Here is a 17,469-nt window from a genome sequence, read left to right as displayed (position 1 = left end):
AGTGGGGGAAGCTGAATCATGGGTAAAGCATACAAGCAAGGAGTCACACAAAATCAAGATATTCCAATATTTGCTGAGTGGTGCTTGCATGGCTTTTGTTGGGTGGTGTGCGTGTAAAAGGCTTGCAGCCCCAGTGAGGTTTCAGAGTAGTCTGGTGCTATCGGGGAGCCACTGGTATCTTGCCTGAGAAGCAGAAATTCTGTGTTGTGTTTATCTTTTCCTTGTTGATAAGCAAACACAGATATTTGAAACTGTCCTCTATCCTTGTGGCTTTCTCATGGCTGTAGTCTCGCGTACAGAGCAAAAGGTCCAACAGAATGTTTGTCCCACTGTCAGATAACCAGCAAGGGCTGGGTGTACACAGGGAGATGGGGCTGGGGTCAGCTTGAACTGAAATTTGCAATTTTTAAGTCCCTGAATTGGGGCAAGTCAAAACCACTTCAAGTTTTCAAGTTTTCTCAGCTATAAAACAGGGAGAAGATGGATCTGTCCTTATAGAACTTGGTGCTAAGTACTGTTAGAAAGTATCTTGTCATGGCAGTATTTTTTCCACTCCTGGCACTAAATGATTTTTTCTTATTTTAGTCTCTTAAAGCAATTTCATGCCTTGATAAAATATAGTCATTTTTCTATGTTGTGTGTAGTAGAGTAGCCACTCTTGAGCAGACCAAATACATTTTGTTCCCTCCCTGTCCTCACTGCAATACAAAATAGCAGAAGTAATTAGTCCACAGTATGGATGAATTGATTAGATTTTCAGCTTGGGGAACAGATACATTTTAAAATGAGAGCCTCTGGAGCGATATCTCCCTCCCTAGTATGGAAGTTGACTGGAAATCACAACAGCACTATATTCCTGATCTCCCCCCCCCCCCCCCCCCCCCCCGCTTTAATTTACTGTGCGATTTAACTGAGGCATTTAAACTCCCTGGCCTTGGTTTATCATGTGCTCTGTTCCACCTGGGCAAAAGCCAGCTGTGCAGAGCTGGGGTTCAGCATACAGTGAATATGTAGCAAGTCGTCTTGAATGGAGGGGGTGCTCTGGGTTGGGCAGGGGGAGCAGGAGAAGGGGTAGCCATCAGGACCCAGTTGGTGCTGACTCTGTGCTCCCCGCTGTCTGTCCATGCTGGCCGCTGAAACAGCTGGATATTGCAGAGTAGCACGAAGAGCTATGGGCAGCCTCTTTGAGGGAGACCCACGCCAGCTCCTCCCTGTTCGTGCTCTGGGGTGAGCGTAAGGGGGAACGAAGCTCCCAACTGCGCTCTGCGGCTTGCGCGATGCCTCAGTACTTAAAGATCTTTGGATAAAAGGTGTAATTAACTTCTGGCATTATTCTGTAACTTAAAAACGGTTGAAACTCTGCTTAAACCCAAATTTAATTAACTTTGTTTTAAACAAAGATTATTCTAAAGCCTTTCTTCCAGCTGAGGCTTTAGCTGCCAAGTTTCACTGTGGGCCATGCATTTGCATGGCAGAGTATTACACGCTCCTGAAATTTGTGGTTTGCGATGGAAAAACTGGCAGACTTGGTTATATCAGCATTAACAGGCATTCAGGATAACTGAAAATACTGGTCCTTGACAAAAATTGAATTGCAAGAATTGAATAGATTTTTTTTTTTGCTTTGGGTCCTTTCACTTTAGCAACAGAGATTCCTGCTGAATTTATACCTGGGCTGTACATGTCTATGGCTTCCCTCTCTGCATCTTCCACCCATGATCTTGGGGTGAGAACGCAGACCTCCCATTTAAGAATTGCAGTCCTTCTGCCCAATTTCCCTGCACGTCCACATGTATGTGATCAATGGCCGGGGACATTTTAGAACATCCCGTTTCTCAGGTCAGGCAGTATGATGCCCTTTGAAAATCCCTATGTCAGGGAAGAAAGGTGGAGGGGAGGTGGGAGGGATGCTCATGTTTCACAAAGTCCACAAACTGCAGCCAGACTCAAAAGCGCTTAAGCACAGCCTGACTGCAAAAGGAATTCAATATTCCATTCTCCAGAGTGAATGACGCTGATCAAAGAAGCTGTATCTGAAAAGACAAACTCTCTCTCCTGTCCCCTTCACTTCTAGACTTGAAGGAAAAAGTATGAAAGATCACTGTGCTACAGGAACTGCCAACCCTCGTTTCTGTGGGGAAAATGCTTTTTTTTTTTCTTCTGTCAATCTTCCTTTCTTATATCAAAATACTAGTATTTATTTTTAAAAAGGGGTACACTTAACTTTACGTGTACTGCAAAACTGGCTTCTAAAAGGATAGGACTAATTTAGGGTAAAAAAATCCATCAGGAACTGCTAAGCAGCTCTGAAGAGAGCTGTAAGTGCAGTCTCCGGATAGACTCCGGGAGGATCCAGCACAGAAGCGCGACTCCGTGCCTGCCCCTGCGCTTCCAACCACGCGGTGATGCCTACGGAGGGTCCCAGGCAGCTGCTGCTGTTGGAGACGGGTGAGGCAGACCTTTGGTTTGACAGGGGCCAGACATCATGTTGCCTTAACCTGGTAAATATGGAACAAGATGTCATTCCCTGCTTGTCGTGGTTTAACCCCAGCCAGCAACTAAGCACCACGCAGCCGCTCACTCACTCCCCCCCATCCAGTGGGATGGGGGAGAAAATCAGGAAAAGAAGTAAAACTCCTGGGTTGAGATAAGAACGATTTAATAGAACAGAAAAGAAAAGACTAATAATGATAATGATAACACTAATAAAATGACAACAGTAGTAATAAAAGGATTGAAATGTACAAATGATGCACAGGGCAATCGCTCACCACCCGCCGACCGACACCCAGCCAGTCCCCAAGCGGCGAAAAACCCTGCCCCCCACTTCCCAGTTCCTAAACTAGATGGGACGTCACATGGTATGGAATACACTGTTGGCCAGTTTGGGTCAGGTGCCCTGGCTGGGCATGAGAAGCTGAAAAATCCTTGACTGTAGTCTAAACACTACTGAGCAACAACTGAAAACATCAGTGTTATCAACATTCTTCACATACTGAACTCAAAACATAGCACTGTACCAGCTACTAGGAAGACAGCTAACTACATCCCAGATGAAACCAGGACACTGCTGCAAGGAAGGGACAGGTCCACCATGTCACCATCCTGCCCGTGTTGTCTGTCCCCTGAGGACTCATCTTGCACACTTAGCTTTTGGGAGCTGATAAAGCTGTTGGTGCTGAGCACCTTCCCTAGGAGCATCCTGCTCTCCCTGCAGAGCAGCTGCTGCCCAGGGATGCCATTCGTGGCTGTGGCCGCTCGAGGTGGATGTTTTCAAACCCCTCGTCCCTGCAGGAGAGCACAGAGTACTGGAAACGCTTCTGCACAGGCAGCCAGATATAATCCTCCAGGCCTCAGGAGGACCCTCAGAGAAGTTTACATTCAAAACACCAATGCTGAAAATATGAAAGCATAAAGCTGCATCAGATCAAATAGTTATAATTATAGCAAGCATATGAGACAAAACCCATTGTCATTTATCTCTCTGGGGACACCACACTTCTTGTTTGAGCCCTATTATTGGTGAAGTATGAGTTCTAAAATTATAATAATTAAAATGATGATTATAAAGTGTCAGGGATTGTAATTTTTTTTTATAGCTGGGAACAGTCTGTTCATTATTGAAGCAAAGATTTGGCTTTAAATTCACATCAGTTTAAAAGACAGTGAGAGGGGGAGCATGTTGATGTGAATGTAGTGAGCACGCCCGAGTGCTGAGGTCCCTTCTTGTGCTGCACACTGGATCTTCTTTCTCCTCCATCAGGCATGGAGAAGAAGGGACCTATGGTGAGGGACAGTCCTGGGCAATGGGCTGGAGATGTGTCACTGCTTGACTTTCTGGGGGGGCCTGCTTTTGATTTCTGCTGCTTTGTAAACACCAACTGGATGGCTGCTGCAGCCCAGTGCTGGGATGTGGGAGCGGGGAATACATTATTCCCATTTTCTGGAAAGGCAAGCTGAGGATGAAAAAAATCAAAGAAAACTACTAGAGGCATCAGCAATTGGAGCACAGGAGCCTTTTAATGTCAAATGCCCCTTCATTTCATCCCCTCACATGGTATGTCTGGTGCTGGAGCTGCTTCTCGTCATGAAGTCAGGGCTCTGTCTTGGAGCAGAAGGTGGGGTGTCCCAGGCCAGGGCAGCAGCCTCTGCCAAATGTGGTTACGTATAACAAGGAGCTGGCTTGGAGCTTTGTAGGTTGCCAGGGCTAGACTGGGTAGCTCAAATGAGAGAATGTCTTGAATGCCTGAGATTCAAAATACTTTGCATTTTCAGATCAGCTGAACTTTTGGGATGAAATGGCCCCAAAATGTCAGCTATGTCTGTTCTGTGTCAGAAATAAATGGAAGCTGAGTTGAGTGTTCGCTTCAGGCATCCATCCAAAGATGTGGGAGAGAGGAAGAAATCTATACCATAGATTTCAAAGAGCCCATATGTCTAATGTAGGACTTGCTGTCTGTCCCCTGCTGGATTGGGCTCACCTCCATGAAGAAGGGGTTGGGTAGCATCTGAGGGATGGAGGGGAAGAGGAGGAGAAAGGAACGGGATTCAGAGAAACATTGATAAATTCTATTTAGTGAATAATACAATGCGTGTAGCAGCACAAAGGCCTTTTCTGCAGGCAGATTATCCCAGCCAGAGTCTTTGCTATATTAAAAAGAGGGGGAAAAATAGAGCACCAAAGAAAAGGAAAGGCGGGCTGTACAGCAGCAATCAATGCTGCCCTTTGTGCTGCCTGACATTTGAGGGACTTGTTATCAACAATTGCTGGCTGCTTTATCTAAATGTATCTCCCCAGCTGCCAGGCACAGGGCTGATAGGCAGCGGGATGTGCCGATGGCCCCAGCTGATACCGCAACTGCCCAATTCACCCGCCTGCCTTGCTGTCAGGGACCAGCCGGCCGGCTTCTGTCACTCCACTGCTGGCATGTTTGTACCTACCCCCTAAAGGGGAGAGAGAGGACATTTTCCCCCACCACTCCTCCCTTTCCCTATCAGCCACTTCTTTGTCTTTTTAAAGGAGAAGGAAGGAAAAATAGACCAAAAAAGGCCAAATTAAAACAACAACAACAAAGTCAAGAAACTTGGGATGAGGGAGAGATGTGTTGAAGAAAGGAAAATTTACTTTATTTTTTTGTTTGTCCTGCAACAGCTCTGTCATCTGCTGCTCTGGCAGAAATTGCCTTATGTGCTCTCGCCTTCTCTCTCCTGCTTTACTGCAAAAGAGTGATAAGAATAATCTACTGCTTGGCTGCTAGGTTGTCTCTTAGTGTGGAAAATGCTTCTCTAATATTTTCTGTTTGTTTATACAACATACATACTTGTGTCTATGTAATGCAGGGAGCTGTACGCACAGGTTTGCATGCAATTACTATTAATTTTTATGACTAGAAGTTGATGAATGGGCATAAAAGAAAGGTTAGCTTGTAGCATCTCCTAAATCCTGGAGGGGGTGTGTGTTTTGTGGTTTGGTTTTTTTCTTTTTTAATAAAAAAAAGTGTGTTGCAGTCCAGTTCCAGCCAGAAAGTAGTTACTCTTAGGTGTGCAAGCTGCCTAAAGGCAGTGTAATTCTTGCTAAAAACTAGCCAGTTATTGACAGGTTTTAAAGTACAAAAGCTCTGGATTGGTGTGGCCTCTTATTTCAAGAGACAGCTTAAATTATTACCTTTGCTGCTAAAAAGGTTTTGAGGTCTGCATGGAAATGTCAGCTCATAGGCTTGCGTGTATATTTACTCTTGCTTGGTGCTAATGAAGCCATTAAAAATGCAATATGGCATAGCTGAAAGATTTCCCTAAAAATGAGGAAGGTCTGCTGTCTGTGACTTCTTCTGAAGAAGCATTTGGAAAAAAAAAAAGTAATACATAAGCACAATAATACAGAGGCCACTGTATAAACTGATCTGCTCTTAATGATTCTTCACCAAAATCAGAAGGTAATTAGAGTTCTCAATAAATGGATTCCAGGAGCATAGAATAAATTCTTATCTGTCTCATGTTCAGCTGTCTTATGTTAATTTGTATATTTAGCACATGTTTATCAGTTACAGACCCAATTTTAAAGTGTGTGCAAATTGCTACCTTGACCATAGTGGAAAACCTCACATGCATGTAGTGAAAATTAATCTCGGTAGTGTGTTTTCAGGAAATTCAGGCCTATTTAAAGCACCACATTTTTTTTGATCATTGCTGTCTCAGGGAAAGACTTCTGGCACCTTTGTCCTTGCATGTTTTCGGCAGTGAGTTACACCTACTTACATCAAAAGACCCAACAAGGGGAAAAGCAAACATGGAGGATGGGGTGTTGCAGACTGTAAAATCCCTCTGGAGAGCGAGAGCCAAAGTCCAGGTACCAATCTATACCTGTTTAACAGAAGAATAGGGAGATTTTAATAAGATACAAGAATTGCCTTTCAAAAATGAGACAACAAGTTAGTGCTTCAAGTTTCCAAGCCGAGAGCAGATGCTGGTGAGGGGTCTTTGATAAAGCTCTGGCTGAGAAAGCAGCCTGTTAAGACTCCAGCCCTGACCTGTGAACTGGATACTCTCACTCCTCTCTGCAGCTCCTGGTTTTGGCTGGGTTGCAGAATTCTTTGTGGAGCCAATGCTGCTCTTCTGTATGAGAAACGGGAACAATTTCACTATGCAGTGTGGAGTGACGTTAAACGGAGGCCATTCTGCCTAGCTTTGTAAATCATCCAAAATATGACAGAAGTGCTTTTAATTAATCAATGCTGGCCAGCGCTGAGTCCGTTTGCCTTGCTGCCTGACCGCACCGAACAAGGTGAGAACATCCCACACCTCCCATTACTCCTCAGCCCTTTGCAGGCGCAGGCAGCACACCTCTCGGAGCACAAGCTCAGACATGCACATGGTATAACCTTCCCGAGCATTTCTCTTTCTGTGGCATTAGGAAGCCAATTCCTCCCAAGAGCATGTTTATATCAATCTAAAATTCATTTCAGCTGAAATATTTATGATTTGGGGGGGGAGGCAGGAGGTCTGGGTGTTGAGTGTGGTCAGATCAAGTTAGCTTCAACCGGCAAGGTTGACAAAAGTAGTAATCTCTCTGTCCCTCCTCCTGTACCTAAATGAGCATTTATTCCAAGCCCTTTCTTAATGCTGTAACATAATTCATTAGGACAGCCTTAATGAGCTGGTAATTAGTCTGGTGGGAGGGGGTGAGGAGGGGAAATAGAAATGCTAGACAGAGAGAAAGTCGAGCAGGCTGGGGCACCTTAAAGAGCCCTGAGAGAGCCTTTTGTCAACAAAATGGATCGGGCTTGCAGGCAGTAAAACTTTCAAATGACCTTCGTGTCAAAATATTAGGCTGCTATTTTTCGCTAGATGGTGGTTTCATAAACATAAAAAGCGCACATATCATTCAGAGTGCTGTAAAATTTGTCTCAAAGATGTGGTGTTTTCTTCCCTCCCCCCCTTTTTTCCTTTTTTTGTTGCAAGACAAATATCACCTCTGCATGGTACAAGTGGGGGATGGGATAAGGGGAATGGCATCTAATATCACAAACTTCTGCTTAGTCTGAAAGTAATGTTAATAGCAGCTCATCTTTGTTCCGATAGTTTTGAGTGCTTGCTCTTTCTTTTTTTTCTTTTTGTGGAGGAGGAAAAAAAAGTAAAATGCATATATCACTATACATGCTAGAGACAGATATTGAAAGATGGTGATAGTTTTACTTGTAAAATTCAGGAAAATTACTTAGATGTTCATAATTTATGGCAAAAGCTAGATGTTAATATTGCTCTGTGATTTAGAAGACAGATGTGGTATAATATCAAAACCAACAGCTCATTTCTGGACAAGTGAAGCATCAAAACAGTTGGCTATTTAAGCGCTTTTCCTTCTGTGAAATCTCTATTTCCAAGGTTAAATTTTGACATGGGGTTGGAGGGTAGAGGGGTGACTATTTTCCACAAGGCAAGGAAACGATTACTCAAAGCATCCACTCGTTTTGTGTTGTGCTTGTCTTTAGGCTCCTTCCCTTTCTGTCCTTATCTAACAAGCCCCAGAGTGGTGGGAGGTGTATAACTTGAATAAGTGCAGAAGGCTGTTAAGACATCGCTTAAATTCAACCGTAGGAACATGCAAGCAGCAATAATGGGGATAAGTAGCCAACTTAACAAAAGCAAAAACCAAGGAGATAGCAGAAAGACAGAAAACTTGACTTACCGATCTGTTGTGCAGTTAACTATTTCTTTCTCTGCCATCCCATCACACCATGCAGGAGTGCCAAGCTGTTCCCTCGCTGCCTCCTGTCTCTCACCTGTATTTTCTCTCTGGACACCCGAACCATTTATCACTTGTGAACAGCCATTGCAGGTGATGCACTGGCAGCAAGGCCGCTGCCGGCAGCCCAAATCTTCCCCCAGAATTGGCCACGACTGGTGATCGCAGAACTTGGGTACGGGAAAGCCAGAGCTGGGCTTAGTAGACATCTGGCCCAGCTGCCTGGCCGCTAGTTTCCGACTTGGGGTAATTGCTCAGGTTTTAGACAGATGTCGTATGAAATGTTTCTGATGTGGCTGGAAGTGTCAGGACCTGACCCCACCTGAGGAATTTCCTACACCTTTGGTGTGCCAAACGGACTTGCCTATGCCCGGTTTGTGGCCGAGGCTGGAAACCGACTGGGTCCGAGCCCATGGGCGAAGGCCATGCGGGGCTGGCTGCCTTGGGGATCTGCAGTTTGATGGGCTTTCCCTTTGAGATCTAGAGGCCATCTTTCCCACATAAAACATGAAATTAGAAGAGAAATTTAGACAAGTAGGAGACGATGTCCGACTTTTCCTCATGGACCCAAGCACAACAGGAAATTTTACTTGCACTTGTGAAAAGTCTAAGCCTCGATTTTCACACTGCTCTTATTACCCATTGTGTGGAAAAGAAAACAACTTGGATTTTTTTTTTTTTCCTTCACTATTAGAATTAATCTCAAGTCCTTTGCCAGTATTATAGTTGTGCTTTGTCAGAAGAGCTGAATATGGATATCAATGTCTTCTGGAGAACAAATTGTTGAGTTAATAAATGGGGGTGTGTGTGTATTTTTTAAGCTAACAGGAAAGAGACAGTGTATCTTACAGCATCTGTAGCATACAGATCCATTCAGAAAGGCTCCAGGTGTGATCACTTTAGCATGGGGCAAAACACTGGTGTTGCTCTCCAGTGACATTGAATCCTGCTGGCTGGCTACATCAAAGCTACTGATGAAACTCTATTCCCCCCCCCCCCCCCTTTTTTTTTCTTCTCCCAGCCACTTTCTGGAAGAGGCAATGACTTCGTTCACCCTTTAACATATTACATTCAGGATGCTCCAAGCACACAGTACAGCAATGAAGTGCCAAAGCTCAGTAAAGAAACTGGATCTGTTCATAAGGTGCATAACATGCCTGTGATGTCACCCCCCAAAAAGTGTCTTCCAAAATCTGCTTTTACAGCACAGTTGACACTTGGAAGGTTCTATCACATAAATAACTGGTGAGGCTGCAAGATCTGCCTATCTTTCCCTTATTAGAAAGTTTTTTCTTTCTTTCTTTTTTCTTTTTCCTTTTAAATATATTTATTTTTATTCCCCAAACCTTGATTTGGGCTGAAATTTTCTCTGCTGGGTGTCTGTTGCAGAATGAAGTTCATTGTTCTCAGGAAAAGCAAATTTTAGCAGGGTTAAGGGAAAAATACATGCTAAATTCTTGTGACTTTTCTTTGCAAAGTCCTACTACCACTGGTCAGGACTGAAAGACAGTATTTTGAGTGGGGGCTTGCATTTTTAGAGGGATATCTTCTCTATCTCTCCCTGATGATTTGACAAGTTTAGCCAAATTCTTAAGTTTTCGAAAATCTGAAGCATATATAAGCTCAGCAAGCATTTCTCAGGTGACAGAAAGATGTCCTAAGAAGAGGAGAAATAAAGCTGGAGGGGAGAGGGAGGCTGAGAGAGGAGCTCAGAAAAAGGACCTGAAATGCTGTTGGGAAAGAGACTGGGGCAGCACATATGGGATCGGGTAGGTTTTGAGGAATACACAGGGGATGGAGCTGGGGACCTGGCTTGCCAGGCAGGAATTAATTGCTTGTGTTTAAGTGCCTGAGGAATGGAGGAAGGAAGCACCTTGATGAAGAGAGGGGGACTGTGAGGGAGAGGCTGGACAGATTAGAGCAGAAATGAGCAAGAAGGTCATGTGTTGTGTCAGTAAATACAGAGTTATCTGTGTCCATCACAGCAAATGCCTCCCTCCTTGCTCCAGAGTACCTGGAATAACATCTCAGGTCCTTGAGTTTCAGGATTTGTCTGCTACCAGCAAATAGCCACCGCATCGATTGGCAAAGCCTTCCGCCCCCTCTGAAAAATCAAATTGAGTCCCAAATTAGTGGTTCCTTTTGGCTTAATATGCCCGTGACTTGCTTCTATGTACCGTGGAAGTAAATTAACTGTGAATTAGTGCCAGAGCCATAAGGAACTCACACAGAAGTTAATAGTTCTGTCTTCATAGCAGGGACTGAATAATGTGCAGCAGAGTAAGAGCTAGGCGAGTACACAGAAGAATACAAACAAAATATTGAAGAAATGCTGTCTGTGCTGAGGCAAAGGTTCCCAAGGCAAAATATACGATTATGTAATTAAGAGTGGTATCTTAATGCGGAGGCAGTGAGTAAAGGCTCTGCAGGCATCCTTCATTCCATCGTGTCCTAGCTCTGCTTTGCCACCTGAATAATGATCTTTAACTTACACATTTTGTGTATTTATCATTGCACTTTTCACCTACCTCCTGCACAGTGTTGAGTGTCAGCAATTCACTGTACACCATCCCTCAGTAGCAATGTTATTTTTCTTGCTCTGGAAATGCCAAAGCTAAAGTTGCCCACATAACCGCAACTCTGGTCCCCTGTGTAAACACATTACAAGACAGTCTTTAATTACATAAGCTCTTTTTTTTTTTTTTTTTTTTTCTTTCCCCCTGCTGCATGATGCTCAGAGACATCTGGCCGTATCACTCAAAGTGTGGCCCAGGCCTTATTTACCTCACACCATTCAAACACTGTACTGAATACAAAATTATTGATTTGCTCTTGGGTGTTTCAGCTGTGCTCTCAGCAGAGCATTTGAGCACTTTATGGACACACGTGGATTTGAATTCACAGCACCCCTGTGAGACAAGAGGGTGACAGTATTCCCATTTTACAGATGGGGAGCTGAGTCACAGGGAGATTAGGGTCAAAGGACCCACCGATTTTGGGGCCCCAGTTTGATGTTTCTGAGTACTTAGTGTTTTTATAGCTCAATATATGTTCAAAGCACAGCTCCCAGAGACTTCAATTACAGCTTCCAGCACTCAGCACTTTGCAAATCAGCCCCCAGGGTTTCAAGTCAGGCATCCAGAAAATGAGGAACACACAGTTGGTGACCACCTGTGGTTTATAACTTGGCCAAATGTGTGTGGATTTTCATGGTAATAGCAAAAGGCACCTCTCTCATTCCTGGGTGATGCTTTTCTCTCTCTGTCAAGCCAACTGATTCCTGCAGTAAAACACAGGGTGCTGCTAAGTTCTCTCAGTGGAGCAGTCCTGCACCTTGTGCAGGAGGCATACAAGAGGAGGGGACCATTGTCATTACTAGCAAAACAATACTGTTTTATGTCATTTGTGGCAACAGTTGAAATCACCTTTGTGAAAGTTTTAATATAGCTTTTCAGTTTCTAATGTGCAGCAGCTCACCTCCCCAAAGCCTTAAGCCTCAACAGTAAAATTGGGCAAAGTTATGGGAGACCAAATGCATGATCTTAGACTGGGAGGTAGTGGGCACCCTGCTGCAGGGGCTGCTGGCTGCTCTATTTCTAAAGCTCTCTAGCGTTATACTGAAGGTGAAGGGGTGATAAACTGAGGCCAATACTCTGCTTCTGCGTAGTATTGGTGTGGGAAAAGGAGTACCTTTCAGCTGTATTCAGCCTAGGGCAAATTTTTATGGCAGAGTGATGAAACCCCTGGATTTGATATTTTTAATGGAGACCTCCCTGGCAAACCACAATTATGGCTATGCAAGTGGCTTTCATAAAAAGCATTTAGAATTTGAGCAACATGGAGCTGGAATGCCCAGACATAGGTCACTACCTTTGATAGTATTAACAATAGAAAGATAGCGGTGAGCATGGTAGGGAGGATGCACTATATAAATGAAATAATAAATATGATTTGTTTTCCTGAAATACAGAGAGGTAAAACTGAATTAATCTCATGGTTTTATCTGTATTCCACATCTTGTTCTCTGTGCTGGCAGATGCTTACTGCTGAATAAGATGAAACATAGCTGATGAAATGAGCTGGAGGTTGCTTCAATTTCACAAGGAGAGAAATACTTGAGATATCAGCTCATAGAATTGTGTAAACTGGGGTGAGCTCCAGTGTGGGGAGAACAGGAGGCACGATACATTGAAAGATGCAGGTGGTTTGGGCTGAGAGAGGAAAACTACATTGAGAATTGATCCCTGGGAACTGCTGAGATCCAGTGAGATCCTAGGAAAACTCAGAAATTATTTCAAAAGAAGCCAGTAGATCCAAAAGAAAGACACAAGACACTGGGAACGGACCTCACAAGAATCCAGCCTCCTTAGAGGAGCAATACTTGTGAAGAAATGGCTGCTCTTAATTTGCTGGGTTTCTTGTTTACTGTGAGTTCACAGTGCTGATGATCAGTCTGTTCCTTAGCAGCAGCATATTTTGCTTATTAGTTTTTCCACTGTTCCACAAGAAAACTGAGAGGAATTGCTGGTGGACAGAGTCAGAACACAAGGCAGCAGCTCCTTCTCCATTGACAATAATTAAAGTCCTGCTTGTATGTTCACACTTGCCGTTACCATTGCAGGCCTTTCAAGGTGCAGTGGACTGTCCAGCATCATGTCTTATTATCATAAAAGCTTGCTTATGAGAAGGAAACCTTAGACCTCGGAGAAAGCAGTGGATAGATTTCCCGCTACTGTTTTCAAATAATTCCCCTTGTCTCTAGGTTGGAAGGTATGTTCTGAAAAACAACATTTGAGACCATCCCTTAAAAATATGGAAAAAAAGAGAGAAAAGATACCTGCAAGGAATAGAACAAGGAAGAAAGCATCTTCCTTACCTGAGTCCAGCTGAATCCTGCTCACCTTTTGTTAGCAGCTACCTTCTATCGATGAAATTGTTTGCACCAGGTAGGTGAGCAGGATTTGTTCCCTGGCAACATTCAGACGGCACAGAGGAGAAGCAGCCTATACCCAAAGGAAATGAAAACAAACACAAAAGAAACTACTTCCCAGCTTCTTTTATCAGCAGTCCTTTACAGGTCACCTTTAAAAGGTTTGCATTTATGGCATCAGTATTTGAACCTCCTTTCTGTACAATCTGTGTGTGTAGGCTGAAGCAAGGCTCTGAGTGCCTGAAAAATGCAGAGGCTAATTACAGCAGTGTGAAAGTAAAATAATGAGAGCTTGAGAATGTGACTGATAAGCAGTTAGATAATAGACTAACAATCAGGATGTCTGTAGTCCATCAAAGGGCTAATGAAGGTCTCTATGTCCTTTGCTATTGCCTGAGGAGGATGTACAGATGGAAAATATCCCAGAAATGGCATTTAAGGATATACACCATGTACTGACTGCATGGTGATATAATGACTGGATTCAGTGAGTGCTTAACCTATGGATAAAGTAATTACTCAATTAAAAAGTGCACACTGGACACTGATAACCTAGTGGGACATGCTTGGAACAAATGTTTACGAAGGAAGAGGTGCTTGGTTTCTTTGCACTGAGGCTACTACATGCAGTCTGGCCACCTGCCTGCCGAGCCAGGCTTGTAGCCCGCAGTGCTACATTGGTTTCAGTGCCCCAGCAAGGTGGCACGGCAAGACTTGGGGGGACTGGTGCCTGGGGTTGCCTGGCTTGGGAATGGGCAATGGAGCTGCTGGTCTTAGTTACCGGGGGCATCTGGCTCACATGCTCACATGCATCCCCTCATGTGCCACAGAAATGCAAGAGGACCTTTACTGATAACAACTCTGTGAACGTTGATGCCTCTGCTGTATTTCCAACCTCTGTCAGCTGACTGACTTTTCTTGGTAAACAGGCAGATTCTGACCCTTTGGGGTGAGCTGTTCCAGGCAGGGAAATGGGGGAGTTGAGCTCTCTGGCAGGCTCAGAAAATGGCAAGAAAACAAAAGAACAAACAAACCCATGACCAGAAAAGATTAATAAAAAAAGACATTTTGGCCATTTGGTCATAAATAGTACTGTTCAATAGCACAAGAAATCATGTGGACTGTGCAGGGAGACATAAACCCACTGAATTATGTATTAATATGTCATATAAAAGGAAAAAGTACTAAAGAAATACTGTAGGAAAAATAAATAAAACCACCATTAAATGTGAACATGTCCCATTTGGTCAGTTATGCCAAACATAAAACAACGGAAAGTGCCGTTTGGAAGTTAACAACACTTTTAATTTTACTACTGACTTTTCCATTATAAGCCATACAAAGGTGTGGTTAGACCATAGGCTCAGGAATTGATTTTTTGTCTGGGCTCATCTAAATCACTGGGCTTTTAAAATATATATCTAGATCTGTATCTCTCTGTATACATGTATGAAGGAAGAGAGGAAGAAATAGGTTGGAAAGCTAGGGAAGCGTGAGCTGGCTGATGTTAAATTGGAGCTGATACCCTCTCAAAGGGGCTGTTTGGGTGAGAGGAGCCGGAGCTGAAACCTGCTGGTGGTGGCCGCGAGGCCAGCGCTTTCCAGCCACGGGGTCTGTGGAGGTGGGATGCATGCACGCGCGGAAAAGCGAGGTCCAACTCGCAGCTGCCCAGCCTGTCCCGTACAGAGGCGGCCCCATTCAACAGCACCCATGGGGGATGCCTCAGCCCCACTCGGGTTGCAGCTTCGATGTCGCTCTGTCCCTCAGATGTCTCCATCTTTAATAACGAGATGACAGGTGCCGCAGCCGGCCAGCCTTGCGGAGCTAGCTGGGGAAGACGGGCAGGATTCCGGAAAGGGGCTGCCCAAGTTTGCACAGCTGGGCCCGCTCTGTCAGGGTGCCAGGACCATCCGTTTGCCCACCGAGCTGCCTGGCGCGCTGCCCAGCAGGCTCTAGCTGCCCCTTTTCATGCAGGAGGGCAGCTGGGGAGCGGGGGGGGTTTGCTGTGAAATGTATCCGTCGAGGCCAGGCTGCTCAGATCCGGACGCTGCTTTGGCACCGTCAGCCGTCGCGAGCCTTTCCCTTGCTGGGAAAGGCAGGGCCGCAGGCCGCAGGGCCATGTTGCCTGGCTGTGGCCAGCTGACGAGCCCCTGCTCGAGCTCGGCTGCAAGCGCCAGGGTCTCCTCTCTCGCACACAAACCTCTGGAGGCATTAAAACGAAGCAAAAATATAGCGGGGGGGGGAGAAGGCTTTGCTAGCAGAAAGCGCAAATGATACGGAAAGGGCTGTGCCGCTGCTTCATTAAATGTATCGGCCTGCTAGAGCTGCATTGCAGATATCCTCTCGGTGTATTTCGAACAGCAAAATTCCCTTTGGTCAACCGGGCTGCCATTCAGCCTGCTTTTCTCAGTCTGCCCGCGGCGATGCCGGTAACACCTTCCCCAGGAGGGGAGAGGCCGGGAGCCGCGGCGCCTGGGCCTGGGCCTGGGCCTGGTGCTCGGGCACCTGCGCCGGGGCTGCTCCCAGTTGCTGCTGCCCCTTGTTCCTCTTCCCCGGCTGCGGCCTGGCAGGACCCTGCTGTCTGCACGGCCTGGAGCCTACAGACCGACACCCAACGGAGGCAGCGAGGCCTACCGGAGCTTATCTTCCCTCCTGGGGATAAACGGGGAAGCCTGTAAAACGCACCGCAGCGGGTGCGTCCCCTCCGCCGGGGCGAGAAGGGCCTCGCTTGGCTTTGGCGCGCGAATTCATGGAGCCGGGTGTTCAGGGTCCTTTTTGGCAGAGCCCGTCTCCAGCGCTGAGAAAACGCTGCCTTTTGATCCTGTTTTGCTTTAATTCTAGAAGCCTGGGACGGTGTTGTAGGTCGTGAGAAAGGAAGAATAGGAGGCAAGTATGTAAATAATCACAATTAATCTGAAGGTCTAATGGCTTGCCTCGCTTCCCACTGTAATTTACCATATGCTCTAGTACTTGTGTGAGACTCCCTGGCTCACGTGTTGTTAGTTTATGTAAGTGTGCACAGACCTTTGGCAAATTTGTATTTTTATTATGTAGAAGCTAACATTTAGCTTTCTTGTTGTGGGTATGTTGTAGCATATGTTAGTGTTTATGTTGCAGGGAAAATGAATCTCTTGACTATAAAATATCTTCTTCTAATAGTCTAGCAATTTTTTATTTTGACCTTTTTTGTAATGATGTTTTGTCAATAGCAAAGGCAAAGCTGAGTGGGACAGGCCAGGTAAAGGCCAGTCATCTGTGTGTGACACCCATGGTATACCATTTCTTCTGGGTCCTTGAGGGGATAATCACATCCAGGTATGATTCAGAAGGTCAAACTGAATTGGAGGGAAATGATTTCTCAGAAGTGGGTATGAAATGGGAGGTGGGTTCCTCCCCGCCCCCAGTTGGAAAAGCCTATGTATAGCAGGGATGCTACACCTTTTTTCTTAGTTTTCTGTGTATATGTGTTCACATATTCATATTCCTTCACAAATTTTTTTTCAATACAATTTTATTTTTAACTTTGTCATGGTAAAATCTTCAATGTTTTCAGTGGGAAATGTGTTTACATCATTGATAATCTGTTTTCTCCAGGGCCAGCAAAGAGGAGCCCACAATATGTTATTACTGGACTAAGGCCAATAGATAACATACTGTGATTTTCCGCAATTAATGAGAAAAAGAAACCACCTTAGTTCTAGCAGCAGCTTGAAGAGTTTCAAAATTTGGGGTCTAGTTTTCTTCCAAAGGCCTGTGTGGGAAATGTCAACACTTCTCCGAGTTCCAGGGTACCTGGATTGGGCATAAAGCCTGAGCCAGCCCTAATGGTTGGCACTGCAGCCAAACCAAGAAGGAAGTCCCCACAGTGGGTTCCTCTTGCACCCTCAGACTGAAGCCTGTTCTCTGTGGTCCCCAAGCTGGAGCGAGCAGGCATAGCTTGGAGTAGTTCTCTGAGGCTGCTCTTGTGTCTGGAAAAGCCATCTGCGTGTTAAAGGGAGAGCAGGAGTGGTCTGTCTTTTTCTTTGGTTCCCATTAATTTCATTTTACATCATTCCCATGTGCTCTGGGCCTGACCCTTGGTTTGTTTTTGGAAATATCTGCCTTCTGTATTCACAGAAAAATCTGATTTGATTATCTGCAGTCCTATGACTTTGTATGCTGTGTTCAGGTCAGATTCAGTAATTATTGTCTATAAGTTAATAGCTGTGGGTTTTTATGACCTCATGTGATGTCTCAGGCAATGCATTTGAATTCACAATGAACAGTGACAAAGAGTGCTTTTGCCTGTGTGAATATT

At 45.0% G+C, this 17,469-nt stretch overlaps 1 long non-coding RNA gene across 1 annotated transcript; it reads right to left on the bottom strand.

The window, feature by feature from the left end:
* Positions 1 to 10,265: 10,265 nt before the first annotated feature.
* On the bottom strand, positions 10,266 to 13,356 carry LOC138685839 (uncharacterized). The gene is made up of 3 exons (XR_011325220.1): positions 13,119 to 13,356; positions 10,771 to 10,890; positions 10,266 to 10,346 (listed from the first exon to the last, which is right to left on the bottom strand). It is a non-coding gene; the product is annotated as an uncharacterized lncRNA (long non-coding RNA).
* Between the last annotated feature and the right edge of the window lie 4,113 nt (positions 13,357 to 17,469).

Source organism: Haliaeetus albicilla, chromosome 7, assembly GCF_947461875.1.
Source record: "Haliaeetus albicilla chromosome 7, bHalAlb1.1, whole genome shotgun sequence".
Taxonomy (NCBI): Eukaryota; Metazoa; Chordata; class Aves; order Accipitriformes; family Accipitridae; genus Haliaeetus; species Haliaeetus albicilla.
Note: the sequence above shows the minus strand (reverse complement) of the source record. Positions and strands in the feature narration are given on the sequence as shown.